This window comes from Moschus berezovskii, chromosome 4 (genome assembly GCF_049115385.1).
Source record: "Moschus berezovskii isolate FMDL1 chromosome 4, NW_MosBer_1.0, whole genome shotgun sequence".
NCBI classification, from domain to species: domain Eukaryota; kingdom Metazoa; phylum Chordata; class Mammalia; order Artiodactyla; family Moschidae; genus Moschus; species Moschus berezovskii.
Genome location: NC_142463.1, coordinates 36,684,204 through 36,712,091, shown reverse-complemented (window position 1 = coordinate 36,712,091; position 27,888 = coordinate 36,684,204). Strand labels below are relative to the sequence as shown.

Below are 27,888 nucleotides of genomic sequence, written 5' to 3'. Positions count from 1 at the left end.
AAGATCTCACATGCTGCAGAGCAATTAAGCCCATGTGCCACAACTGTGGAGCCTGTGCTTTAGAGCCTGGGAGCCAAAACTGCTGGAGCCTGCTCGCCCTAGAGCCTGTGCTCTGCAACAGCGAGAAGCCTGTGCTCCACAACCCGTGAGGAGCCACTGGAACTAGAGATGAGCCTGTGCAGCAGTGAAGGCCCAGCACAGCCAAAAATAAATAAATAAAAGTGTAATTTTTTTTTCTGAATTCTATATAAGATTTAGCTTGATCATGAAAGCTTGGTCTGGCCCCTGCTTACCTCCCCTCACTAACCTCATCTCATGACTCTCACCATTGTCCTTTCCCACCGGCCACACTGGCCTTCTTTCTTCCAGTTCTGTACTTTTAAATTATATTTATTTATTTATTGGCCATTTTGCATGGCTTGCGGGATCTTAGTTCCACCACCAGGGATCAAACCCATGCCCCTAGAAGTGGAAGCACAAAGTCCTTAACACCGGAGCACCAGGGAATTCCCTCTTGCACTTCATTAGCTACCCCATGTTTTTTCCTGTTGTAGGATCTCCATTCATGCTCTTCCCTTGGCCTCCCCACACCTCTGCATCCCTTAACTCCCAGACATAACTTTCTTCTGTAAATCTTCCTCGCTCCACCAATCCCAAGCCCCTAAATGTTCTCTGGGCATCTTGTAATTTTCTTTTCTAACACTGAATCACAGTTTAAAAATATTCAAATTTATTACAAAATTGAAATGTGATTCCATTATTTGCAGAATTCCTCAAACATCAACTGAATCAGTGGTATAAAGGATTCAGTGGTGTAAAGGATTGGGCTAAAATCTTCAGCACAGCTAAAAAGATGCCGGGTGTGCTAAGTTGCTTCAGTCGTCTCCAACTTTTTGCAACCCCATGGACCGTAGCCTGCCAGTCTCCTCTGACTGTGGGATTTCCCAGACAAGAATACTGGAGTGTGTTGCTATGCCCTCCTCCAGGGGATCTTCCCGACCTACAGATCGAACCCAAGTCTCCTGTGGCTCCTGTATTGCAGGCAGGAGAAGCCCACAAAGGTGTTAAACTAATAAGGCAATAATAATATCTTAAATTATATACATGTTATAGTTTACATGTATTTTAACACATATTTCTCTTCTGTTCCTCAAAACAGACTTGTATGGCAGGCATTTGTTTCTCTCCCACCTCACAGATAAGGTGTCAGAGGTTGCACAGCTTGGAAGTGACAGAACTGGCTTGAGAAATCAGACCCCGTGACTCTGGTTCAAGATTCACTCTATTCATAATGGCAACTTCCTTCTTCAGTGTGTTTTACAGTTAGATGGAGGTCCTGTGGCTCAGAAGGTAAAAGAATCTGCTTGCAGTGTGGGAAACCCAGGTTTGGTTCCTGGGTCAGGAAGATCCCCTGGAGAAGGGAATGGCAACCCACTCCAGTATTCTTGCCTAGAGAATTCCACAGACAGAGAAGCCTGGCAGGCTACTGTCCATGGGGTCACAAAGAGTCGGACACTACACTTTCACTTTTCATATACACCTATGCTTAAGTGGGGACGGTTTTGTTTTTTTGTCTCCACTTCTGTCCTTTCTCCTCCTTTATCGTGTCTAATTCCCCAGCCTCCAGTCTCCTGGGGTGCAAGCAGGCTGAGTTGGGACAAGACAAAGAACTGGGGTTAGCCCTGTGACTGGTCTATTTTGGAGAATGTGTATCCCCATAGTCTGTGGGAACTGGAAGGGGATTAGGTTGTCCTGTGATTGCTTGAACTGTGCTCTGTGGAGCTTTAAAGTTAGTACTGCTCCACTGCACAATCCCGGGGTACCTTCCACGTGATCTGCTAGGTGAAGGCTATGTCCACAGCACTGTGTGTCTCAGGGTTCCTTAGGGAGGGCCACAGTCACCTTCACTCTCTTCTAGACAATTCTGCTTTGATCTCTTTTGTATATTGAGCTACTGAATAAGATTTTATTTGAAGAAAGTGTTCTGCTCCTTGAAATAGAAAGCACTTGACACCTCATGATTTAATAATGCCCCAGCTGACGCTTGGGTAGCTGACTTACAATCCAAGAAGGCCAGAGTTAAGGCGGAAATCCAAACCTCTGGGGTCTAAGCTAGTACTCTAGTCTTGGCCCTGGGCTACTCATGGCAAGTCAGGGATGTGGTTTAGTGGGAAGGGAAACTGGATTCCTATTGGAAGAAAACTTGTGATACAAAGGGTTAAAGTTTGGGATGCTTCAAACTAGCCACACTTTGAGAACCCACCTGCTTGGTTAAACATGCTCATTCCTTTGATCTTCCCAGAGAAAATATCCCTCCCTGACCATCATCCCAGCTATGGGCTTAGACCCTCCACCTCTATCCTGAGGTTTTCTCCCCAGGTGAGACTTTTCTCTCCCAACTTGAAGGACTTTGGAAATGAACACCAAGGTTCTTTCTCTGTTTCCCCAAATTCCTGGGTGTCCTCAAATTCTCCCTTACCTTTCAGATCCGATCTAATTTATTCACACTCAGCAGTGATCTGTGTCTGTCTCTAGGACTTCCCAGCACCTCAGATGACCTTTTCTGAAGAGTGAGCATGCTTGTCTTATTGTTCTCGATCACTAGTAAGAGCAAAGGCTAAATACTCTGTGAACCTCTTTTATGCTTTTTGCTTTGGAATGAGGCAATCATTCTCCCTCAACCTCATGACTGCACTAATCTCATGTGGCTCTGCGAGAGCTTGTGGAGGAGGGACTAAAGATTTCTGGTAGTGTTCAAACCCAGGCAAGGACAAATACACCAAACAGAAAGAAAGAAAGTTACTCTCAACTAGAGTCAGCAAATGTTACCGGCTTGAATTAACAACTGTTACAATATCTTAATTCACTAGGTTCCCTGACAGCACAGGCAAAATCTGTGTTTCTACAGTGTTAGATGTGCTGGCTGTCTGACATATAAATTGAACATCAGATGGTATCTTCCCATGAATTAAAATGAAAACAAAACAGACCCAGACACCCATTTCATGGAGTGTGTAAGTAGTAAACTCTCCCCAAGATGATGAAGCATTGCCCAGAGTCTTCTGTTTTTGTGATCAGCTCTGGTTTTGAGCTCCAGTTTTAATTCAAGCGCTGCCTTTAGGGATTTTCTCACTGTTCCACTCACATGTCTGGTTCTCTCCCTCACCAACTGAGATATGAACTCAGTTCATTCTCCTGATTTCCTCCAGGAAAGCTACTTACAACAGGGAATTTGAGTTTAGAGAAGGCTTCCTGAAAGCAGAGGAAGGGGCAGGATTTTGACTGCAGCAGCACAGATAACTTAAAATTTCATGTTAGGGATTTTTGCTTTTAAAATCCCTCTAGTCCATGTAGCAAACTGGACTCCAGCTTCCTGCCAGGTGGCAGAGCCTGCCAGGCCCACTCCATCTCCCTCCTGTCCACTCTAGCATCTCTAGCAAACAAAATGAACTTGTCCCTTTCTTTATGCAGTGAAGTTAAATCCCCTTAAGCCTTTACCTGCTAAATTCACACCTATACTCACCAAGGTCCTTAGCAGAACAAAAGACCTTTTATGTAGCAAGATGCTTTTCTCCTTAGAAATAAAAAGCGAAGGGCAAACAAAAATTGCCCTTGGTTCATATGGAATCTGCGTTGGGTATGGTACTGAGATGAGGCCTTTGGTGAGTGTTGGCTGGCACAGGGTGCCCCAGACCCCAGGAAAAAGGCCTGGGTTTCCAGGTATAAAGAAAAGGGGCATAGGGTGTGGGGTCGCTGCCGGGCCTTTGCAGGCAAAGCGGCTCCCCTTCTGCTGACTCTGCATTCCCGGCTGCTGTCACCATTTGCTCTTTGGAAAGGGGACTGCAGAAAAACGTGCCCTGCTTAGAAATAATGAGCCACCAAGCCTTGCTGGAGCCAGAGGACGGCTGCTAAGTGCACACATCAGGAGGATGTGGCCTGGGACCACCGTTATGACTGCCGCTAACATGCATGAGTGCGATTCTGTGCTGTGCTCCTGTGCTGAGTTGCTTCTTATCACTCCCACCAAGAGATGGGAATTGAAAGATGGTTGACAGATCTATGTGCAAACAGCAAAGCCTAGTGCAAGAGGCAGCTGGATCTGATGGGATGCACATAAGTTGGGTCAGGAGCAAGCAAGCAGGTGACAGTTGCTCAGTCGTGTCTGACTCTTTGTGACCCCATGATCTGTCCACAGGATTCTCTAGGCAAGGATACTGGAGTGGATTGCCATTTGCTTCTCCAGGGGATCTTTCCCGCCCCAGGGTGGAAAATGGGTCTCCTGCATTGCAGGCAGATTCTTTACAGTCTGAGCTAAAAGGGAATGGGAGACATTATTTTAATTCTGATTCTGCATTGTCCTTGAATAAGTCATTCCCTACCCTCTGGCCTCTGTTCTCTTACTGTGAAATGAGGGGTCTTTGTTTTCAAAGTGTGTTCCCAGGAGTTCTGTGGGTCTTGGCATGAAGATGGACTGGTCAGCTGAGAAGGATGATTCCCACCCCCAAGCCCCACCAGAGCAGCTCTGGTTTTCCCTGTTTTATTGCTAGAGGGGCTAAAATTTTTCTTTGCATAAAGGATTTGGCCATAAAAGAAGTCTGAAACCTACCGCTCTAAAAGATGGCCATCTACTATCTCCTTTATCGCTGACATTACATGATTCTAGATGGAGGCAGGAGAGAAGAATGGGTGCTGGGAAAGACGCAAGCATAAGAAAAAGAAATTCCTGCTACAAATAAATCCCCTGGCCGATCTCTCTTAATCTCTGAAAGTTTAAAGATTTAAAATCTACTTAAAAAAAAAAAAAACTGCAGTTCTCAGCAAATAAAGACTACTTTAAATTATTCAGGTTTGTTACACCCACAAATCACCCATACAGTACATTCTAAATAAAAAACTAATAACTCTCTTTGCAAGAAGTGTCCCTTCCAGAGGCCACGGATAAGGCATTAACCTGTACTGGGAGAAAATAATACCAGTGATTTCCAAATTACACTCATTTTAGGAAATAACTTAAATAAATGAATTTGGCCAAATGCAGCCTGCTTATTTCCTCTGCATTGAAATGCAGGGGTAATATTTTTCTGCCAGGAAGTATTGGAAACAAAATCATTTAGAGCCATACTTAAAGAACATTTTAGAATATTTCACAAAATTAGTTTAGTTACATTTCCTAAGCCTTGGCTTTTTATAGTGTTTGGAAGAGTTGGGGAGGGGCTGGGGTTGAGAGGGACCCTAGGCCTATGGGCTCAGGGTTCCACATTCAGAGATTTTGGGAGTCACGTCAGGTCACCCCCACCCACAGCAAATGCTTCTGTCTCTGCTTGTAACATTGCTGCCAAGAGTTCATACTGCCTCTAGGTGCCCCCTCCAGCCATGGTCAATAGCCTCTTCTTGTTTCTGATAGATCTAGTTATTGAGAAATGCTTGACCCAGAGTGAATGCTCCAAGTTTGTGAACTCATGTGAATATTCTACCCTCTGATTTTCACCCATGGGTCCTGGTCAGCCCTCTGTGGAAGCCCACAGGACAACACTCCTTCCAAGGTGACCCATGAGGGTCTTTTCTCAAGGGATAGTTGAGCCATGCTGACTGGAGGAGGGAGAAGCCAGGACACATGCTTTCTTGATAGCACTGAATGGCAGGGCTTGTTCTGTGTACTAACTCTGGTTGGAAAAGCAGAAATCAATTGAAGCAGAACGTCCCTGGTGGTACAGTGGCTAAGACTCTTCACTCCCAATACAGGGGTTCTGGGTTAGATCCCACGTCAGGGAACTGGATCCCACATCCTGCCACTAAGACTTCACATGCCACAACTAAAAATAAAAGATGCTGCATGCTGCAGTTAAAGATCCTGTATGCTGCAACAAAGATCAAGGCCACAACTAAGGCCCAGCGCAGCCAAATAAATAAATATTAAAAGAGAGAAGTCAGTTGAACCATCTAAGGCTGAATAAGGCAGGGAAGGGAAGGGGATGAGGGCCTGGGTGAGTTTTAGGCCCAGCTGGGGACTCTTCTAAAGGCTGATGCCGAACAGTCATGCGGTGTGTCTGAATGTCTATTTCCTCATTTGTCCAGTGAAGATGACTCTGTACACTGGGTAGGATGGTAGTGAGCATTCAGTCCAGGAACATTGGTTGCGCACCCACCATCTCACCTGGAACTATGCAGTATCTTTGCCTTGAAGGAGTTCAGAATCTGAGGACGAGTCAGAAATAAACAGAGCCTGGTGATGGAGTGTGGAAAGCGCTGCAGTGAGAGCACACAGGAGCTGGAGGACTGTGGAGGAAGAGCCCCAGCCCAGCCAGGGTGTGGGGGTGGGCCGGGCCAGAACCGACTTCCTGGAGGACAGAAAGACGAAGTGAAGGCAGTGTCCCGTGCTTTGGGGAGTAAACCAAAATCACGGGCACCTTTGGCTATTATGCCAAGAACCTGGGCTGCATTCTGGGTGATGGGAAGCCACAGAAAGGTCTGGTAGAGTGATAAGGTTTGCTGATGTGTTGGAAAGTACCTGGCACATAGCTGACTCTCAATCAACGTTCATTTACAATTTTGAACTGACATCATTTTCTTTTTTTCCCAGGAGAGTCCCTGCACATCTGTGCTTTATGCATGTGAAGTGATTCATGATGAGACATTTAACGCTGTAGAAAGAGCACTGAACCAGGAGTTGGGAGACTTGAGTTAGTCCAGGCTCCTCTGCTCACTAGGTTTCTCAGGTGATGCTAGTGGTAAAGAACCTGCCTGCCAATGCAGGAGATATAAGAGACACAGGTTTGATACCTGGGTTTGTGAGATCCCCTGGAGGAGAGCATGGCAACCAACTCTAGTATTCTTGCCTAGAGAATCCCATGGACAGAGTAGCCTGGCAGGCTACGGTTCATGGGGTCTCAAAGAGTTGGACATGACTGAAGCGATTTAGCACACATATATGCTTCTACTCACTAAGTGATTGCAAGAGATTCACTTAATATCTCTGATACTCAGTTTCATGACCTGCACCCGCCCTAACCACCCAGATTACTGGGAGAGTAACCTGCGTCAATATCCAGGGGGTGGTGCTGTGTTTTTTGTGACTCTCCAGAGGATGTTGGGAGTCTAAGCTCCTAGCGGTAGGTAGGGTCGTGGGGACAGAGTTTTGGGAGGGTGTAAATACATATCTTCCTTTACTTTCTCAATCTGCACCTCCCAAGTGAGAGAAATGTATGCTGTGTGCATCTCGAGATGGCTGAGCAGAGAGGCTGAGGACGGAAATAGCCCTGCTGATTTATGAGCAGGAGGCAGATTTGCTTTAATATCGCAACACAAGAAAGTCAGGTCTCTTAAATAATATGGCTTGCAGATTTACGGCTGTGCTGCGTGTTCGCCTCGGCGCTGTCTCTGACCATGGACGGTGCTTTACTCTGGAAAGGCTGAAGTCAGCAACTTCCGAGACGCTGGGAAATAGATCCAGTGGGGTCAGCTGTTTTCTGCAGGCGCTCCACTCCCTCCCACCACTTTGTCATATGTTGTCAGGACTCGGGGGAACCTTCCCAGCAGGTCTGGGACTGGTTTGGATCTTGTGAAGCCAGATGTATAGCAGAGAGAAAGGGCTGGCACTCACAGGACACTTGGGAGACGCCAGGAAGCTCCAGTATTACCTTTGCCCATAGTCATTGGTCTTGGCCGCTGACACATAGGGTTTCTTTCCCTAAGATTGTTTGAAAAATTGCAAGTACAGTCATCCCTCGGTATCCGTCGGGGGTTGGTTCCAAGAGCCAATCCAAGGATGTTCAAGTCCTTTATACAAAATGCTGTAACACAAAAGCCATTGGGTTCTCTCTCCACTTCTCATCTCCCTTACTTTTTGCCTGTGTCCTTCATTTCTGACCTTTGCCCTGCTCCAGCATTGTCATGCCCCCCTCCACACCCCCAGACTGGCTTCCAGTGTTCTTCTGGTCCATGTGGTGAAAAATAAGACTTCTGACAATCCCAAAGCTTTAAAAAAAATACTGTAGTTCAATGAATACCGTTGGTCCTCCACATCCGTGGGTTTCATATCCTCAGATACTGAGGCCCCACTGCATCTCAGGAGAGGGGAAACAGTAGAATAGTGGTTCCTAAAAATAATAGGGTACTTATTCCGCAAATTTTTAGAAAGTGCTTGTTATATAACCCTGGCACTGTTCTAAATGCTTTATAGCTATTGACTACTTTACAGCCCCCTGAGGTAAGTCTGCTATTATCTCCACGGTACAGATGAAGAAATTGAAGTAAGTGCCTGAAGTAAGTAACTTGTCCAATTTGAACCCAAAGGTCTGGTTCTGTAGTTCATGTTCGTAGTCACTATGCTATCAATAACAGCACAGCACGAATTTCAATGGTTGTGCATGGGGACTTCCCTGATGGTCCAACAGCAGGGGATGTGGGTTCGATCCCTGATGGGGGGGAGCTGAGATCCTACATTCCCGAAGGCCAAAAAACCAGAACATAAACAACAGAAGCAATGTTGTAACAAATTCAATAAAGACTCTAAAAAATACTGATGCCCAGTCACTGAGTCCTGGACACCAGGCACTACGATAAATGCTTTTCGTGTACCTCGTTTCCTCCTCTCCCAACCCTGTAAGGTGTGTACTGTGATGACCATCCCCATCTCATAGAAGAGAAAGCTAAGCACACGGCTTCCTGAAGACCACATAGGGAGCAAATGGCACAGCTGGGATTTAAACTCCGGCAATCTGTCTCAAAACTGCTAAATGTGAATGTGGTGATTGAATTTTTTCTCCTGTACTTTGGGGAAGGAAGTGATGAAAAGAGGGAGAGAGCTGTTAAGGTGAAATGTGGGAATACTACGGTGCCTATTTTAGTTTGTGCCAAGGGACGCCCCAGTTGGTTGTGCCACTGGGTTTGGAGGATCAAGACACCATGGAAACTGCCATGTACGGAGCAACCAGGCTCCCTGCACCCTTTGTTCTCAGTAACAGGAACATTTGACTTCTTTTCTGTCTACTACTGGAAAATCCCATGGACAGAGGAGCATAGTAAGCTACAGTCCACGGGGTCGCAAAGAGTCAGACACGACTGAGCGACTTCACTTCCTTCTGTCTTCAGTCTACTAGCTCAGCAGCTCCATCAGCTATCAGAAATATTCCCCATCTTAGGGTCTTTTGTCCTGCCCTTGAGAGATCTCTTCGCTTCCAGTTTTGGCACTCGAGTCCCTGACTTCTTCCTGTACTCAAAGGTCCACTTTGATGATCTATGTTCTGCTTCCTGTAAGACTAACCCCTGCTTTGCTTTCTCCAGCCTCCCAAATGCTGGGGGCTTGACTCAGACCTCCAGACCTGTGAATGGGTCTTGTTCTTCACTGTTGTCAAACCTCTCTCCGTTGATGGGACACCAGCTTTCATTCCTCCATTCACTGAGTGTTGGTACGTGGAACTGAGAGGGCACTACCATGTGCCTGGCACTGTGTTAGATGCTGGGCATGCAGAAATGCACAACAATTTGTCCCTCCCAACAAAGAACTCACAATCCGGCAGACACGAGACAAACGTGCTATCACAGTGCAGAGGATGAAGTGGTCTGGTAGTGTGAGCACGTGGCATTGCAGGAGCAGAGAAGACTCCTGAGGTCACTTGAAGTGTATACATGCGTGTGTGCAGCTAACGTATGTGGACTGGGGGTGAGGGAGACATGCAGAGAGGGAGGAAAGTTTGGGGAAATCTCAAAGGTGAAGGTTCTCCAGGGTGGAACAGCATGACAGTCTTTGCAACTCTTAGCAGCCTGCTATGGAGTCAGGGGACACGGGAGAGACCTAGGAGGGCATGACTGCCTAAACTAGGAGGTAGGGGAGAGAACAGGAGGGGCCTTGTGTGCTGAGCTAGGGGATTAAAAGTTAGATGCAGAGCCAGTAGGAGATGGGCACGCTCATTGTCACCTTCCAATGTGGCCCGCTCAGGCTTGCTGAGACCTGAACTTGTGCTCAACACCCTGCTCTCTAAAAATGTGCTGTCTTCTCATTCTGCATATATTCCAGTCAAACCGGGTCACACTCACTAGACTGAACTTCCTGCAGGTACATGAGATACTCTGCCCATTCGGAGCCCATTCGTGGGCTCTGCTTCTGTGGCCCACTACTCCTGGGCCATCTGAGGAACAGCAAGGAAACAAGGGAGTGGGTCCAGAGAGAGTGGGAGGAGGGAAGTTAAGACCCATGGTAGGGAAGGAAACAAAGGGCGTGCCATGAGGGGCACCATGGGCCAATGAAAGAACTTGACCTTGCACTTTAAGATGCAAGATGAGATGGAGAGTCATCGGAGGGTTTAAACACAGACACGACATAATCTGATTAAGGTTTTAATAGGATCATGCCAGCTGCAGTGCTGAGAAAAAGCTGTAGAGTGGCGGGAATGAAAGCAGGGAGACTTGTTAGGAGGCTGTTGCAGAATTCAGGTGAGAGATGATGGCAGCTTGAATGAGGGTGAGAGTGGGGGAAGTGGTTGGATTTGGGGCATATTTGGGAGTAGAGGTAATAGAATTTCCTGCAGTATTGGATGTGGATTGTGAGAAAAGAGAAGAGCCAAGGATGGCTCCCAGGTTTATGGCCCATGCAGTAGAATGGCAGGGGCTGATATGAGCAAGACTGCTGCGTCTATAACCTGTTTGTCAGTGTCCCTGGAAGACTTTGCATTAAGTGTGGTGTGACAAGGGCATGAATGGAGAGGCCCAGGAGATTCAGGGGACGCTTGGGGAGTGGCGTTATGGCCCTGTGGCTCCCACCGCAGGGTTGAAGATTTGTAATTGCATTACAGGAAGCCTTCATTTCTGGAAAATACGAGTAACTAAGTCACTTCAGTCTATTTTCCATATTTAGATATTTCTGGGCACCTGTGTGCTGCATCCACAGCCCCACTATATCTCTCAGAAGGTGCTGTCTTTTCTTGCCTTTTGCTAAGTGACAGGATTTACCGTGGCCCCTTGCATTAGGTTTAAATCAGGCTCTGTGATGGTGACATTTTGCTAAGCAGGAGCTCTGGTGCAGGGACTCAGTAATGAATGGGTCTTTCCACAAGCATGGTGCATTTAATAACTGCTAGGTTATCCCCAAGTGATTTCCATGGGAGTGGACCCAAAATTGCCTATCAGTCCAAATGAAGTATGCCACAACTTCCCCTGCTTTCCAGTTACTCTCTTATTTCAGCACCACCTGCTACTAGTATATTCCACCAGGGCTGACTATGCCAGCATCGTCATTAAGGGTTTTGTCTTTCTGTGATGTGTAACTCATCATTGCATTGGCCTGTCCCTGCTCAGTGGCTAAAAGAATTATTTGCCAGTCTGTCAGCAAACCTCTGGTCTGAGGGGCAAAAAATAAGCTGTCCCTTTAATATCAGAAGAGACTTTGAACCCACTGGTATAAGTGTACCACATCACTATGTTGTGTGTGTAAATTATTCTTGGCAACAGGGTAAGTTTTACCCAGGCATGGTATGTGGAGAGACCAGGGATTTTGGTGTCAGAAAGGACTGGGCTCAAATCCGAGTTTTATGATTTACTAAGCTGGTGACTTTAGGCAAGTTAATTGTGTTAATTAAATGCTTTGCGTTTCCCCAACAGTAACGTGGGTATGGTTCCTGCCCCACGGGATTGCCATGAGTAGTAAGAGAGCGCATGGGAAGCATGAGGACCGGCCTGGCGCATGCTGCTCTCCTGCCACATGTCACTTGCCTCCTGCTGTGTTAACTGTGTGGTCTCGTGAGTCTTCTCATCTGCAAAATGGGGATGCGCTGAACACAGCTAGAGGTGGAGAGCACCAGCTCTGGAGCCAGGGAAACTTTCTACCTCTTACCGGTCACATGACCTTGGGAAATTACTTAACCTCCTTGTACTCAGTTCTGAATTTGAAAAACTGAAAAAATTATAATAATAATTCAGGCTTGAAAAGATTGTTGTAGGGATTAGACAAGTTAATTCCTGGGAAAGCCCTGAAACAGTGTTGGACACAGAGCAGAGCTCTACAAAATGTTAGCCATCATTCTGTAAGGGTCCCTTTTCCACCAAGGTGATATTTCATTTGTAGTTAATAAGTTATATCAACCTTGCAAAGTCAATTCAGATACTTGATGTCACTTGATTCTCACAATTTTAGGAGGTAGGTGAAAAAGTTATTTATTTTACTGTTTGCATTCAGTTTAATTTTTAAAAAAACTTTTAATTTTATATTGGGGTATAGCCAATTAACTCGGATGGTAAAGAATCTTCCTGCAATGCAGGAGACCTGGGTTTGATCCCTGCGTTGGGAACATACCTGGAGAAAGAAATGGCAACCCAGTCCAGTATTCTTGCCTGAAGAATCCCATGGACAGAGGAGCCTGGTGGGCTCTAGTCCATGGAGTCACAAAGAGTCAGACACGACTGAGTGACTAACACTTTCACAGCCCATCAACAATATTGTGATAGTTTCAGGGGAACAGTGAGCATACAAACACATGTGGAGTTTTTTAAACTGTCATTTAACATATGGGAAACTCTGAGACACAGCAATGAGGTCACAGGCTAAGGTCATAGACTAGGTTAGTGGCAAAGGTCAAATCAGGCTATGTATGCTCCTAGTTCTCCCCACCGTATGATTCTAACTCCCATCACCAGCTGAGTGAAGCTTATGGGCCAAGTCCCTGGAACGGTATAGACCCTGGTGGCCCATGTAACTTGAATCTATGACCCTGTCCTCATTCAGAATAATAGAATCACTACAGGTTTATTGAGCATTCTCCTTGTGTCAGGTGCTTTATATAGATATAATCTTGTTAAATAACTCAGCAACCTTTATATTCTAGTTAATTACTGGCAATGCTTGGTGTTGAAAACAAAAATACTGGTTATTTCAAGCCAAATTTGATTCTTTCCCTTTCTTTTATGGGTGCTGCCAGCTTTGTAGGTATTTGCAGCAGATTTACAGTGGTGGAAGCCAGGCTGGTTAGGAAGGCACCATGGTGCAAAGGTTCCTCTCCTTCACCACCAAGGCACCCATGTGGAATGAAGGACCACTGGAGGGTTTTGATCAGAAGAGTAACATGACCTATTTCAAAGAATCAAGACTAGATGATGAATAAAGAATGAATTTTGGAGAAGGGGAACTCATGGAGAGAAAGACTATTGAGGACTTTTCTAATAATCCAGGGAAAAGAAGGTGCTGGGTTGGATCCAGATGGGAACAGAGGAACTGGTGAAAAGTAGGTCAGTTCTAGACATTCTTGGAATGTAGAGTCCACAGGATTGTCTCCAAATCACTGTTGACTAAACTGTTTTAACTTGCCTTAAGAATATGGCCTCTACTGAGGGTTTAAACATGTTTCAATGTGTTGTCTCATGTGATCCTTATGACATTCTTGCGATGTTAGAGGGGCTGGAAGCCCCATTTCCAACACCGAGAAGTCAAATGGTTCTCCCTGGGTCACACAGCATGGATATTTGCTGAACTGGGGCTCTCAGCTCCCTAGTTCCTAGTTCCTTTTCCATCTTCTCTCTTACTGGCTACCTTTAAAGACAGTAGCGATCTTATTTAGATTTTATTCTCTATTTTCTGAGCTCCCACTGGACCATCACCATCTTTAATGTCCTCACTCATATCCCTCCAAGCCTCCAAATGCAGTGATTCAACAAAGACAAACAGGAGTCAACAGAGACTTTCTGGCTGCCGGGTGCTGGACCCCCTCCTTCTGTCTTTCACCTCCACTCAGTCCTCTCCTCCCTCCCGTCCCACTCATCTGGACCGAATTCAATTATTTCTCACACTCTCATTACCGTCTGACCAAGATTTATGAGTTGATAATTGTCTGAAAGTAAGACCACAAAGTATCATTTGTGTTGGGGGCTAACCTTCCCGGTGACCTCTAGGATTAAAGGCAAAATGAAAAGTGTGATTTCTGCAGAGCCAAACAGGGTAACGTGATCCAACCTGGCTAATCATCCAAAGCCTCGGATTTCCCTGGTGGAGGACACATTAAAGCTGGCACAAAGGGGCACAACTAATCCGGCAGGTTCCTTTCACAAATTAAATTTCTGAAGGCGTCACAACCCCCCTCCTTGGCTCTGGGGTGTATTCTGAGTGACGTTTTCCAAACAGGATGATGACAACAGCTCCCACCTCTACGGCCTCTATCGGATTATTTTTACAGGCTATTTAAAAACACATTTTTGAGCAGCCCTAATTGAAAACAGACCTCTTCCCTCATCTGGGTTTGCCAATGGAGCATCATTGAGGGTGAGAGGAAAATGAATTCATGGAGACTTTCCAAGGTCGGTGGGTGAGACCCGATCGTGAACTTCCCTGAAGCCCTACGTGTGGGATCCTGGCCCTTCCTGATAGCTCTTTCTCACGTGCCCGCATCAGTCAAAGACAAAAGCAGAGACTCAGTGAAATGCTTGAGACTCAGTGTAATGCTTCAAGCCAGACTGAGACACTTGTGAGGCCTCTGCGGTTCCCGGTGGGGAATGTGCAGTACTGTGCCATTCTAGTTAGAAGGCCACTTCCTAAGGGAAGAGGGGCCATTGGCCCATGTCCCATGCAATGACTCATCAAATGAGAAGGCATCGTGGTAATGTCTTCCCTCTGCTCCAACAGCCTTGTATTTAGTTCAGCACCTATTTATGGTCCCGGGCATTTTGCTAGGTCCTCTGGAAAAAATCTGTACAGTCTCAAGATGCTCACAGACTAGAATTTCCCCTCTGGGACAAGGACCCAAGTTCTTCCCAGGCTGGGCTGCAAAGTGGGCCCAGGCTGCAAGGTGAGCTGACTCGTATACACTGGGCCTTGGAGCAAGAGGAACCAAAGTTGTCATGTTTGGAGAAAGGAAATTCAGGAAGCAAGGACTGCTAATGGTGTCAAATCCAAGGAGCTGAACATGTGAGTGAAGGAGTAAAGACTGGAGCTTCAGGAGGGCAGGAACTATATTTGACCCCCCTGCCTGCAGAGTACTCACAGTACATCTGGTTCACCAAAAGGCAAGATCAACCACTGCTTAATTTAACCCTCCTCCTCACCCATAGGTAATGTGTGGTGATACCTCCGAATGCAGATATTATATTGAACCAACTATTTGAACACAAGGGGCTTCCCTGGGGGCTCAGCAGTAAAAAAATCTGCCTGCAATGCAGGAGATATGGGTTCGATCTCTGGATCGGGAAGATCCCCTGGAGAAGGAAATGGCAACCTATTCCAGTATTCTTGCCTGGGAAATCTGGTGGACAGAGGAGCCTGGGATGCTACAGTCTGCAAACAGTTGGACTCGACTTAGTGACTAAACCACCACCACCCATTTGAACACAGGCTGGAAAACACATATTTGTTCTACTTTTAGTGTTTCTTCACATGGTTTCTTTTTCTGTAGAACATTTTAAAGACGCCTAGCACACCTGTGCAGCTGCAGAGCATTGGAGGGGCCACCACAGACTCTGGAGTTGGGCTGTCTGTCTCATCTGTGAAATGGGACTATCAGAAGTGAGATTAAGCATGCAAAGCACTTACACCAGCACCTTGTCTGTGTGAAGGGACCCATAATGGTTATGAAGTGCTCATGAATGACGATCAAGAGCATTCATTAATAAATGTGAGCCGCACCATCTCTCAGAGTTCCTTTTGCATTCCAAAAACCTCCTCACTTGTTCCCGAATCATTCTCTTTGTTCTCTGTCCCACAGAGTTTTGGCCCCAAGTCAACTCTGCTCTGCACCTTCTTTGTGGAGTTGGCCTCTGGCTCTTTGGGTCTGCTGTTAGAGTCTCCCCTGTGTCTGGTTTTCAGCTCTCTGTAAAATTTGGCTTGGACTGCACCCCTAGCTCTTGCACTTCAGATGGCTTCAGGTAAGTTCTCTGCTCACATCTGGCCTCTTGAATCCCTGCCCTGGCCCTGAGGCGCCCTGGTCAACCCTCTGTCCAAGTGAGGTCCATCCAGCAATGGGCTAGAGTAGAGTACCACCACCTATAAAAGCCAGTTGTTAAAGGTTGCAGGAATTTTGTGCACTGGTTGTTAAACATAACTACCTTTAAAACTTAAATCATCTCAATTTGTAATCAGATATACGACACTTAGAGTTAATAAGTACTCAAAATTCATTGCTTCCAAATTATTTTACTACATTTTACCATGTGCCACAGAAATCTGAGAAACTACACCGCTCACATTTTTAAGATCTATAGTCTTGAAGTTTTGTACCTGTATGGTGGAGGTACCATGTACTGGGGTGCCACTGGGCATCTTTGCCCAACTTTCTGTTCTGGGATGTCATGTTGGCAGCTTGAAATTGGTCATAATGGGAGTATTTACATGCTGGAAATTGGCAAGAGCTACAAATCCTAAAAGAAATCAACTTCGAAATATTCATTAAAAGTGATGATGCTGAAACTGAAGCTCCAATACTTTGGCCATCTGATGTGGAAAAGACCCTGATGCTGGGAAAGACTGAGGGCAGGAGGAGAAGAGGGTGACAGAGGATGAGACAGTTGGATGCCATCACTAACTCAATGGACACGAATTTGAACAAACTGTGGGAGACAGTGAAAGACAGGAAAGCCTGGCGCGCTGCAGTCCCTGGGGTCGCAGAGTCGGGCGTGACTTAGTGACTAAACAACACACAAAACAACAACAAAGTAGGGCTTCTCCCCTGGAGGAGCCCCAATTTGTCCCTTATTGCTTGGTGACCAGGTTGAGGGTCGGGACCAATATCTATTCATCTTTGATGCCCACACTCTCTCCCCCTACCCCCACCCCCCGCTGTGCTGCCCTGCCCCCAGCCTATTTGTGGGATGAAAACTCAAATGTGGGTTTACAGAAAGGTGGGCTCTGGTACCATCTGCCAAAGTTTCCTGGCCCTTTCCCTTGATCTCACAGGGTGGCAGGTGGTGAGAGGGTGAGTGACAGTAAGGGCTGTAATCCCATCCTCACCACTGTGACTGGAGGGAGTTGGTTTTCGGTTGGGGTGGAGTTTTTCAGGACACTTGGTGGCTAATCTTCTGCACCAATGCATCTTGGGCCAGGCAGTTTCTATCAGCAAAAATTATCTTTTCAAAATGGAATTGTGTTTGTGTGTGTGCTGGGTAGATAGGAAGAAAGTTCACATTGTTGGTCTGGTAAGACGGTGGCTGTAAATATTATTTAAGGATGCTAAGCACTGTCCAAAGTTAGAAGAGTTTTTTGGTGATCAGACTATTGATATAAATGTTTGCATTCAGGGTCTTTGCCTTGAATTTGATGCCGGCATTGGAATGTCTAAATAGTGAATACCAGCTCCTTGTTACTGCAAATTTTTGAAGGGCCTAGGAAATAACATACAGCCCTGGGGTGTGTACATTCATAAATTTCATGTAACGATAACTAGTTAACACTTTTCAAAGAGTCCTAGGAAACAGCCCATATGAACCTTCACATTTAAAACTCAGCTTCACACATTTTATAATTAAACTGCCTTCCAAGTGACTTGTAACCTGGGATTTTTCTTTTTTCCTAATAGTCTGCTTTGGCACCTTTTGGAACTTGGCTGTTAACCTGGGTGTCTGCCTTTGGGGAATAAACCCAAGTTCTGAAGAATAAAAGCCCTTGCCTGTGCTCCTGCAGACGCACGTCTCACACGGGAGACCCATGTTACGGGTGCCTCGCTCCCCAGGACCCTGAAACACGTCATCAGGTGAGTCTGTTAGGATTATCACTGGCTTAGATTTCTGACTGTGGACACAGTGAGACACTGCCAGAGAAGAAACTGCTCTTCAGTTGAGAAGTCATTTTCCAATAAGCAGCTGGGGACCACTGAGATCTGTAGGGCAATCGATCTGAATCTGTTTTAAAAACAGCCTCAAACAACACGGTGGTGGCTTTTGTTCTAAAACGGTCATTTTGATCATGTGGCTCCAAGACTGTGGACACACAGCCTGTGTCTGAGGCCTCTTTGCTAAATCAGAGCAAGGCACTAAAGCAAATTCGTGAAAATTACTGCACATTTATGGTTGTGTCTACTCAAAATAATTATAGCCCTTGCTAACATTTCTCTGAGTGTGGCTATATTCCGGCATACTCTAAGAATTTATGTACCATTTCATTTTGCCTTCTATGCTGGGTGTTATTATTATTATCCCCATTTTTTTTTTTTTACCAAGGAAGAAAACTGAAGCTTCGAGAGGTTAAATAACTTGCCCAAGGTCACATACCACTAAGTTGTTGAGATAGGGTTTTGAAGCCAGAGCAAGGCAGGGTGGAGAGGGCAGAGGGGGTCTGAAAGAGAAAATGAAAATACCCAGCCTAAGATAAATGGTCAAAAGAGGGTCAGGTACTGTTTAGAGAAGCTTTGATTTCATTTGTACATTGGGGTAGGGCTGGGTTAGGGTTTCCCAGGTGGCACTAGGGGTAAAGAATTCACCTGCCAATGCAGGAGACACAAGAGATGCCAGTTTGATCCCTGGGTCTGGAAGATCCCCTGGAAAAGGAACTGGCAACCTACTATTCTTCCCTGGAGAATCCCATGGACAGAGGAGCCTGGTGGGCTATAGCCCATGGGGTCACAAAGAGTCACGACTATGTGCCTGAGCACACAGCACATGTACTGAGTTATCATGTGAAATGTATTTCTTACTGTGGATAAAGGTAAAAAAATATCTAGGGACTTCTCTGGTGGTCCAGTGGCTAAGACTCCAAGTTCCCAGTGCAGGGGGTCTGGGTTAGATCCCTGGTCCGTGAGCTAGGTCCCACATCCCACAACTAAGAGTTTGCATGCTGCAACTAAAGACCTCAAGTCCTACAACTAACACCTGGCACAACCAACCAACCAAACAAATAAATATTTTTTATAAGAATCTGAAAAACACTTTAAAGACAACGAAGACTCACAGGGATGGTAGTGGTGATGGGTGTTCAAGCACGGACATGACCAGGTGACTAGATCAGTTCTGTCCCTTAGGGTGGTCATCTCTGGCTGCTTTGTGCAGGTGGGGTAGGACCAAGGCCAGGCAGGTGAGTTAAATGGCTACAATTGTCCAAGTGCTGGCTGGTTTCCTCCTAGTCACAGGAAGACTGTCTACTGTGAATTTAAAAAACCTGGCCTATTCTGTTCTCCTGAGAAGCAGGATGGCCTGAGCAGATGAGTGTGAGCTCTGGCTAGGTGGTCTTGAGCAATGTTTCTAGTTTATGTCTGTCTCAGTTTTCTCATCTGTATAATAGGGATAATAATACTCCTGGCTGTGTAGGTTTGCTGTGAGGCCTGAGTCCTCAGTTAGTTTAAATCCTTAGACCAAGGCTCAGTTCAGTTCAGTTCAGTTCAGTCGCTCAGTCGTGTCTGACTCTCCGTGACCCCATGAATCACAGCACGCCAGGCCTCCCTGTCCATCACCAACTCCCGGAGTTCACTCAAACTCATGTCCACAGAGTTGGTGATGCCATCCAGCCATCTCATTCTCTGTCGTCCCCTTCTCCTCCCGCCCCCAACCTTTCCCAGCATCAGAGTCTTTTCCAGTGAGTCAACTCGTTGCATGAGGTGGCCAAAGTATTGGAGTTTCAGCTTTAGCCTCAGTCCCTCCAATGAACACCCAGGATTGATCTCCTAGAATGGACTGGTTGGATCTCCTTGCAGTCCAAGGGACTCTCAAGAGTCTTCCCCAGCACCACAGTTCAAAAGCATCAATTCTTCGGTGATCAGCTTTATTCACAGTCCAACTCTCACATCCGAACATAACCACGGGAAAAACCATAGCCTTGACTAGACGGATCTTGGTTGGCAAAGTAATGTCTCTGCTTTTTAATATACTATCTATGTTGGTCATAACTTTCCTTCCAAGGAGTAAGCATCTTTTAATTTCATGGCTGCAATCAGCATCTGCAGTGATTTTGGAGCCCCCCAAAAGAGTCTGACACTGTTTCCACTGTTTCCCCATCTCTTTCCCATGAAGTGATGGGACCAGATGCCATGATCTTTGTTTTCTGAATGTTGAGCTTCAAGCCAACCTTTTCACTCTCCTCTTTCACTTTCATCAAGAGACTTTTGAGTTCTTCTTCACTTTCTGCCATAAGGGTAGTGTCATCTGCATATCTGAGGTTATTGATATTTCTCCCAGATCTTGATTCCACCTTGTCCTTCCTCCAGCCCAGCGTTCCTCATGATGTACTCTGCATATAAGTTAAAGAAGCAGGGTGACAATATACAACCTTGATGTACTCCTTTTCCTATTTGGAAGCAGTCTGTTGTTCCATGTCCAGTTCTGACTGTTGCTTCCTGACCTGCATACAGGTTTCTCAAGAGGCAGGTCAGGTGGTCTGGGATTCCCATCTCTTTCAGAATTTTCCACAGTTTATTGTGATCCACACAGTCAAAGGCTTTGGCATAGTCAATGAAGCAGAAATAGATGTTTTTCTGGAACTCTCTTGCTTTCTCCATGATCCAGCGGATGTTGGCAATTTGATCTCTGGTGCCTCTGCCTTTTCTAAAATCTGCTTGAACATCTGGAATTTCATGGTTCACCTATTGCTGAAGCCTGGCTTGGAGAATTTTGAGCATGACTTTACTAGCATGTGAGATGAGTGCAATCGTGCGGTAGTTTGAGCATTCTTTGGCATTGCCTTTCTTTGGGATTGGAATGAAGACTGACCTTTTCCAGTCCTGTGGCCACTGCTGAGTTTTCCAAATTTGCTGGCATATTGAGTGCAGCACTTTCACAGCATCATCTTTCAAGATTTGAAATAGCTCAACTGGAATTCCATCACCTCCACTAGCTTTGTTCGTAGTGATGCTTTCTAAGGCCCACTTGACTTCACATTCCAAGATGTCTGGCTCTAGGTCAGTGATCACGTTATCGTGACTATCTTGGTCGTGAAGATCTTTTTTGTACAGTTCTTCTGTGTATTCTTGCCACCTCTTCTTAATATCTTCTGCTTCTGTTAGGTCCATACCATTTCTGTCCTTTATCGAGCCCATCTTTGCATGAAATGTTCCCTTGGAATCTCTATTCTTCTTGAAGAGATTTCTTGTTTTTCCTATTCTGTTGTTTTCCTCTTTGCATTGATCACTGAGGAAGGCTTTCTTATCTCTCCTTGCTATTCTTTGGAACTCTGCATTCAGGTGCTTATATCTTTCCCTTTCTCCTTTGGTTTTCACTTCTCTTCTTTTCACAGCTATTTGTAAGGCCTCCTCAGACAGCCATTTTGCTTTTTTGCATTTCTTTTCCATGGGGATTTTCTTGGTCCCTGTCTCCTGTACAATGTCACGAACCTCCGTCCAGAGTTCATCAGTCACTCTATCTATCAGATCTAGTCCCTTAAATTTCTCACTTCCACTGTATAATCATAAGGGATTTGATTTAGGTCATATCTGAATGGTCTAGTGGTTTTCCCTACTTTCTTCAATTTAAGTCTGAATTTGGCAATAAGGAGTTCATGATCTGAGCCACAGTCAGCTCCTGGTCTTGTTTTTGCTAACTGTATACAGCTTCTCCATCTTTGGCTGCAAAGAATATAATCAATCTGATTTCGGTGTTGACCATCTGGTGATGTCCATGTGTAGAGTCTTCTCTTGTGTTGTTGGAAGAGGGTGTTTGCTATGACCAGTGCGTTCTCTTGACAAAACTCTATTAGCCTTTGCCCTGCTTCATTCTGTGCTCCAAGACCAAATTTGCCTGTTACTCCAGGTGTTTCTTGACTTCCTACTTTTGCATTCCAGTCCTCTATAATGAAAAGGACATCTTTTTTGGGTGTTAGTTCTAAAAGGTCTTGTAGGTCTTCATTGAACCGTTCAACTTCGGCTTCTTCAGCGTTACTGGTTGGGGCATAGGCCTGGATTACTGTAATATTGAATGGTTTGCCTTGGAAACAAATAGAAATCATTCTGGCATTTTTAAGAGTGCATCCAAGTACTGCATTTCGGACTCTTTTGTTGACCATGATGGCTACTCCATTTCTTCTAAGGGATTCCTGCCCACAGTAGTAGATATAATGGTCACCTGAGTTAAATTCACCCATTCCAGTCCATTTTAATTCACTGATTCCTAGAATGTCTATGTTCACTCTTGCCATCTCCTGTTTGACCACTTCCAATTTGCCTTGATTCATGGACCTAACATTCCAGGTTCCTATGCAATATTGCTCTTTACAGACCTTGCTTCTATCACCGGTCACATCCACAACTGGGTATTGATTTTGCTTTTGTTCCATCCCTTCGTTCCTTCTAGAGTTATTTCTCCACTGAGCTCCAGTAGCATCCTGGGCACCTACCGACCTGGGGAATTCCTCATTCGGTATCCTATCATTTTGCCCTTTGATACTGTTCATGGGGTTCTCAAGGCAAGTATACTGAAGTGGTTTGCCATTCCCTTCTCCAGTGGACCACATTCGGCTGTGGTCCATGTGATCAGGTCAGCTAGTTTCCTGTGATTATGATTTCATTGTGTCTGCCCTCTGATGCCCCCTCGCAATACCTACCATCTTATTTGGGTTTCTCTTACCTTGGGCGTGGGATATCTCTTCACAGCTGCTCCAAGAAAGTGCAGTACTTGTTGCCTAATATAATTTTGAAACTAACACAACTATGGCAATATTCTAATTATGGATTAATCTAGTCATTGTCTATTCGAAAGCTGGTTACTGAATAACCATTGTGTGCCTGGAACTTTGCCAAGTCTGGAGATACAGGCCAGTAGGGGACAAAGGGTGATGCTATAGAAATAATCATAAAAAACTAATTATGAGGGTCACTGATATTGCTTTAGGGTGATGTCCTCAATAGACTATTAGCTTCATGAGGACATGGATCTTTTTGTCTGTTGTTTTTATTCCTTGCTGTATTTTGAGCAATTAGAGCAGTGCCTGGCATATGGTAGATATTTATTGTCAGGTTATGCCAGCCACTATTCATATATATATCATATTCACATACATATGAATATATATGAATACCCACATATTTATTTACAGATTTAAATGTAACAAGGCACCTAATTTCACATCAACCCTATGAGGTACAAACTCTTCATAACTCCATTTTAGCAATGAGATAGGTGAGCCCCAAGGTTACTCAATTGGTAGGAGGTAAAGCTGGAATTTGAACCCAAAGCAGCCTGATGCCCATTATCCCTGCTCTTAACCACTCTGCTTTGCAAAAGAGATAGTGCAAACCCTCAGATGTTCCTTGGCATTCTCAGGGGCATCACTGATGCAAGAGAAGGTCCACCCTGGGTCACCATGTTTGGATCTGAGCTACTGCGATGGGGGATTAGCTCGTTGACACAACCCAACTCTGGACTGTATGCTTTATCAGACTCTTCCAGACAGAGTAAACATCCCAGGACCATCTTTTTGTTTGCACCTCATTTCCAAAGCACTTCAACCCATGAAATAATTTACTGGTCATTTACCATGTGCTGGGAACTGTGCTTGGAGCTGTGGGGATGATGGAAGAAAAGTTTGGGCTTTCAAATTCTGTCCACCCCATCTGGGGAGAAAGGATCTCTGTAGGAAAGGTCAGTAAGGACACAGGTTTTGGAATGGGCTATAGGAATGCTGGAGTAGAGAGGCCACGGCCATCCCAGTGGTAGGTGAAGGCCTGATGGAGCTTGGGCTCACATCTCCCAAAGCACCATGGGATGGATGGAGCCCCACTCCTCTACATGATTCCGTTAAGTCAACTCTTGCCAACTCTTCTTCTTGGTCTTTGGTTTCTACTGCTCAAGGGATCCTGTCTCATTTCTGGACAGTGTGGCCTTCTCCACAGTACTTTCTTACCCCCTGGAATCTGTCTTCTTTTGGTAGGTTCAGGTAAAGACTAAGAATTGGAAGAGAGGATGGGGAGCCTTGCGGGTGGGAGAAGGCTTGAGGAGCAGCAGCATGCGTTATCTGGCAGAGAGGGCGCCTTGACTGAGAAGTGGATTTCCCGCATGGTAGTAAACGTGAGCTAACGTCTGTGCTAAGCTGGGCGCCTTTGAAAGAGAATGATTATGGATGTTTTCCCTTCTTATTACACGTACTAATTTCCCCCCAAAATAAGTCCCAAAGGTTGATGTCTGCTGGGAAACTGGATCCTCAGGGACCATTTTCTGCCTGTAAGTTCATTTGGAGTTTGCTCCCAGCTGCAGGGTGTGCCAGGTTACCCTGCCCCTCCTGGTTCCCAGCATTTCCCTGGGCACCGTGTGGGATCCTTTATAAGTCTGAGAAGCCCTCTCCTGCCTCAGGCCCCCAGGTTTCCACCCGGTTGTGGGGGTGCAAGATGTCTTCTCTCCCTTGTGAACCCTAGAGAGCCCTGGTGGGGCTGAGTACAAGCAGCTGAGTGGCTTGTTTTGGTTCGTGGAGCTGACCCACCAGTCATCGGCTCCATGATTGATGCAGGCCTGTGCTCTGGGTTAAGAAAAGCTGGGGTGTTTTCAAGGGAAAATTTTGGTCATAAGGCAAAGCCTAGCCAGATTTGAGATAAGTGTGAAAAATACATTACAAAAGAAAACCGACTCGAAGTTTCCTGACAAGAGAAACATTTAACCCCCTGGTAGGCTGCAGTCCGTGGGTTCGCTGAGGGTCGGACAGGACTGAGCGACTTCACTTTCACTTTTCACTTTCACACATTGGAGAAGGAAATGGCAACCCACTCCGGTGTTCTTGCCTGGAGAATCCCAGGGACGGGGGAGCCTGGTGGGCTTCCGTCTATGGGGTCACACAGAGTCGGACACGACTGAAGTGACTTAGCAGCAGCAGCAGCAGCAGCAGGAGTGTGAGAAGCACTCAGGCAGAGACGCTGGGTCTCTGTGTGTTCACGTCCTCATTGGAGAAGAGGGCTGAGTGTGTCAGAGGCTGTGAGTATGCAGTGTGTCTGTATATGTGTGTTACAGGGAAGAGGGAGAGAGTGAGCAAGAAGGAGCATCACGGAAAGCAAGGGTATTAATCATGCTAAAAGCAATCTGGCCCCACGGGAATTTAAATATAAGGATCCAACTAAAATCAATGGGAAATTTTATGAGACAATTTTCTTCTCGCCGGCTCTGGGGATTGTTTGAACTCTCATCGAGCTTCGGACGGCTCTGGCTCAGAGCTCCTCCAATTCTCACACCTGTGCATGAGACAATGTGCATTTTCCACGTTAGCAGCCCTGAGCTGACTCATCTCTGAAGGCTGCCACGGAGGGGGCCCCGCCGGCTCCGAAGCGCCTGGCTCTCTAGCTCCGACCGCAGCATCTCGCGAGAGGTCAGAAGATGCGTGCGGCGGGGAGGGGCAGAGGGGTGGGTGGTGTGCGACCTTGGTGCTGTCCAGATAATGCCAGAGACCCGCTAGAAGCACGCAGGCTGACGGGGCGCAAATGGCTTCAGTGGTTCTCTATTGATTTCCGAACACAGTCCAGACACCTTGGAGTGGCTGAATCCCACTGACCTGTCACGTTCTCTTTCCCAGCGCAGCATCTTTCACGCCAGTCACAGTGATGTTTGTGCTACACCTGGGACCACTCCTGGGACCGGCTATGCTTACATTATTCTTTGCTCCCGGGGGCGTCATTTCCTCAGTCTGGAAAGCCTACTACTCCCCATTTCTCACTTTGATGTGAGTCTTCTAATTTAAATAGGATTAATTATGAACTAGTTCAGATTTCCATCCAGAAAAGTACAGAAAGTCTTTACCAGAAACCCAGGGAGGTTGGCATTTGCACAAGTCCTTTTCTTTTTCCTTGACCTTACCCTGGAGGTAAGCACGGTGGTGAAGCTGGTATGTAATCATTTCCAATGCAATTTTATTATATTTAATTGTATCCACAAATAATACATAACACTGTTTATGTGATTTTATATTTTGCATAATTGTATTAATCTGCCCATATCCACTGAGGAGCCATTAGGCAATACTTGGTAAGTAACACATTCCAGTCATTCGACGTGTAATTGTCTATGGTAGGGAAAGAGCTCCAATGTGGTTGAGGCATGGATTGGGACAGTCAACCTAATAGTGCAAAATGGTAACAACTTAATTGTCCCTCAGTAAATCAAAATATGCTGTGGTTTCGTAAAATGAAATACTGTATGGTAGTTAAAATAGATAACCTCTAAATGCATTGAAATCATAAGGTGAGATTAAAAAAAATAGTCACATTGCAAAATGGTCTGCTCGTCTTCCATGGCTAAATTAAAAATATAATCCTTCTCTGTAATGAACTGTTCTCTAAAAAAATCCCATCCAAATAAAATGAATTGTATTTTCTACAGAAATTTATCTATAACTTTATTTGTTTAAGGGTTACTTCACACCCTTCCATCTCTACCACATGTACATGGTGAACATCTTATATAGAAATCTGGTCTTAGTGATGTTTTTGTCCCCAACGTCCCAGCCTGAGAGCTTGCTTATAATTGGGACTCAGTCAATTGTTGTGCAGAGAGACAAATGCACTTCCACATAGTTCATGACTTTCTTCTGTCTTGACATCTTTATCTCTACTTTCTATGAGGAAACTGACTGTAGTACATTGTATCACGTGACTTCCCTGTGGCCAATGAGGGCAGTGGTTGACAAGACCCTAGCTGTCCTGTCTCTTGCATTAAACCAGCCTGTATTAGATTTCAAAAAAGTGGAATGATTTAAATTTTGTCACTTGCCTAATGTATTTGGGAGAGATGGTAGAAGACTTTCTTGGAGTCTTAGAGACAGAGCGAGAAAACAGCCTAGAGAAGGGGAGTGATTTCAACTCAGCATAACTGAATAAATATGTTTGAATATTTGTAATGTGCCAGGTAATTTCTTGAGCTCACCCAGGTGGAACAGTTGGAGAAATCACTGGGGAAATGCCTAGTAGAACACTGGCAAAGAGTAGGTTTCAATAAAGGTCAATTCCCTTTCCTTTTTTAAGGACAGATTCGGGACTAGAACCCAGATCAACAGAACCCAAGTCCAGCATCTTTTCCAGAGGGGCAACCAGGAAAATGAATCTGTCGGGAGATCACCTCTGTAATACCCGTGCTGGAGAAAACGATACCACGGAATTTCTGACAGCTCTTTTGCTCCATCACTTCAGCCCCCATCTCATTTTATGCTCACATGGCCATTATTCTCTATTAGCATACTAATAAATGTTTATGAGATTATACTGTATAAACTATAAACTTTTACATATTATTAATTAACCTCGTATGTTGGATTGAGAGCTCCTGAACATTTACAGATTTGTCAAACAGGAGAATGGTGTAGAGGGAACCATGTGTGCAAAACAGGTCCTGTCTGCTCTGTCTGGAGGAAAACTTGCATTTTCACTTGTGTGTCTTTTAAGTGCCAGCCACAAACAGCACTGTACTGATATTTAAGAACAGCAGAGCCTATCTTGTCTATTCCCAGATATGACATTGAACAAGTTTTCTAACCTCTCAAAGGCCCAGTTTCTTTGTTTGCAAAATGAATGTAACAATAGTGCCTATCTATGAGGTGCTTGGCATCTGTCAGGTATCCAGGAAAACAGAATAAAATCGAACCAGTGCAGAACCAATGAGTGGACATACCAGGGAATCATAGTTCTGTTTGTTTATGACACAAAGACCAACAGTAGGTAATATCGAATGACCTGCATTTCAGTGTGGGAAGTGGTATGTTTTCATTAGAGGTGTATAAGGAAAAGCTATTTGTGTGGGTGGAAATGTATGCCATGTAAAGTTTCTTTTATTCTTACTATCCAAGGATGTTATGACTGTCATTTTTTTAGGGCCAGAGAGAAGGCAAAAGGGGGAGTGGTAATCAAGGAGTCTTAGATTCTAGTTGTAACTTAGTCACTGACTAATTTTACATTTGTCTAAACTTGAGACACTTAGAATCTCTCTCTATTCTTTTATGTTTAAACTTGTTACACAAATTCAGTGTGGTGATTAGAAGAGAGAATGAGAAAGCACTTTTTTTTTTTTAACCAGTTTAGTCTGTTTTACCACCTATGG

The 27,888-nt window shown here is 45.3% G+C and overlaps 1 non-coding gene across 1 annotated transcript; it reads left to right on the top strand.

The window, feature by feature from the left end:
• Positions 1–13,160: 13,160 nt before the first annotated feature.
• On the top strand, positions 13,161–27,680 carry LOC129540954 (uncharacterized). The gene is made up of 3 exons (XR_016037188.1): positions 13,161–15,837; positions 17,484–17,657; positions 26,820–27,680. It is a non-coding gene; the product is annotated as an uncharacterized LOC129540954 (transcript).
• Positions 27,681–27,888: the final 208 nt, after the last annotated feature.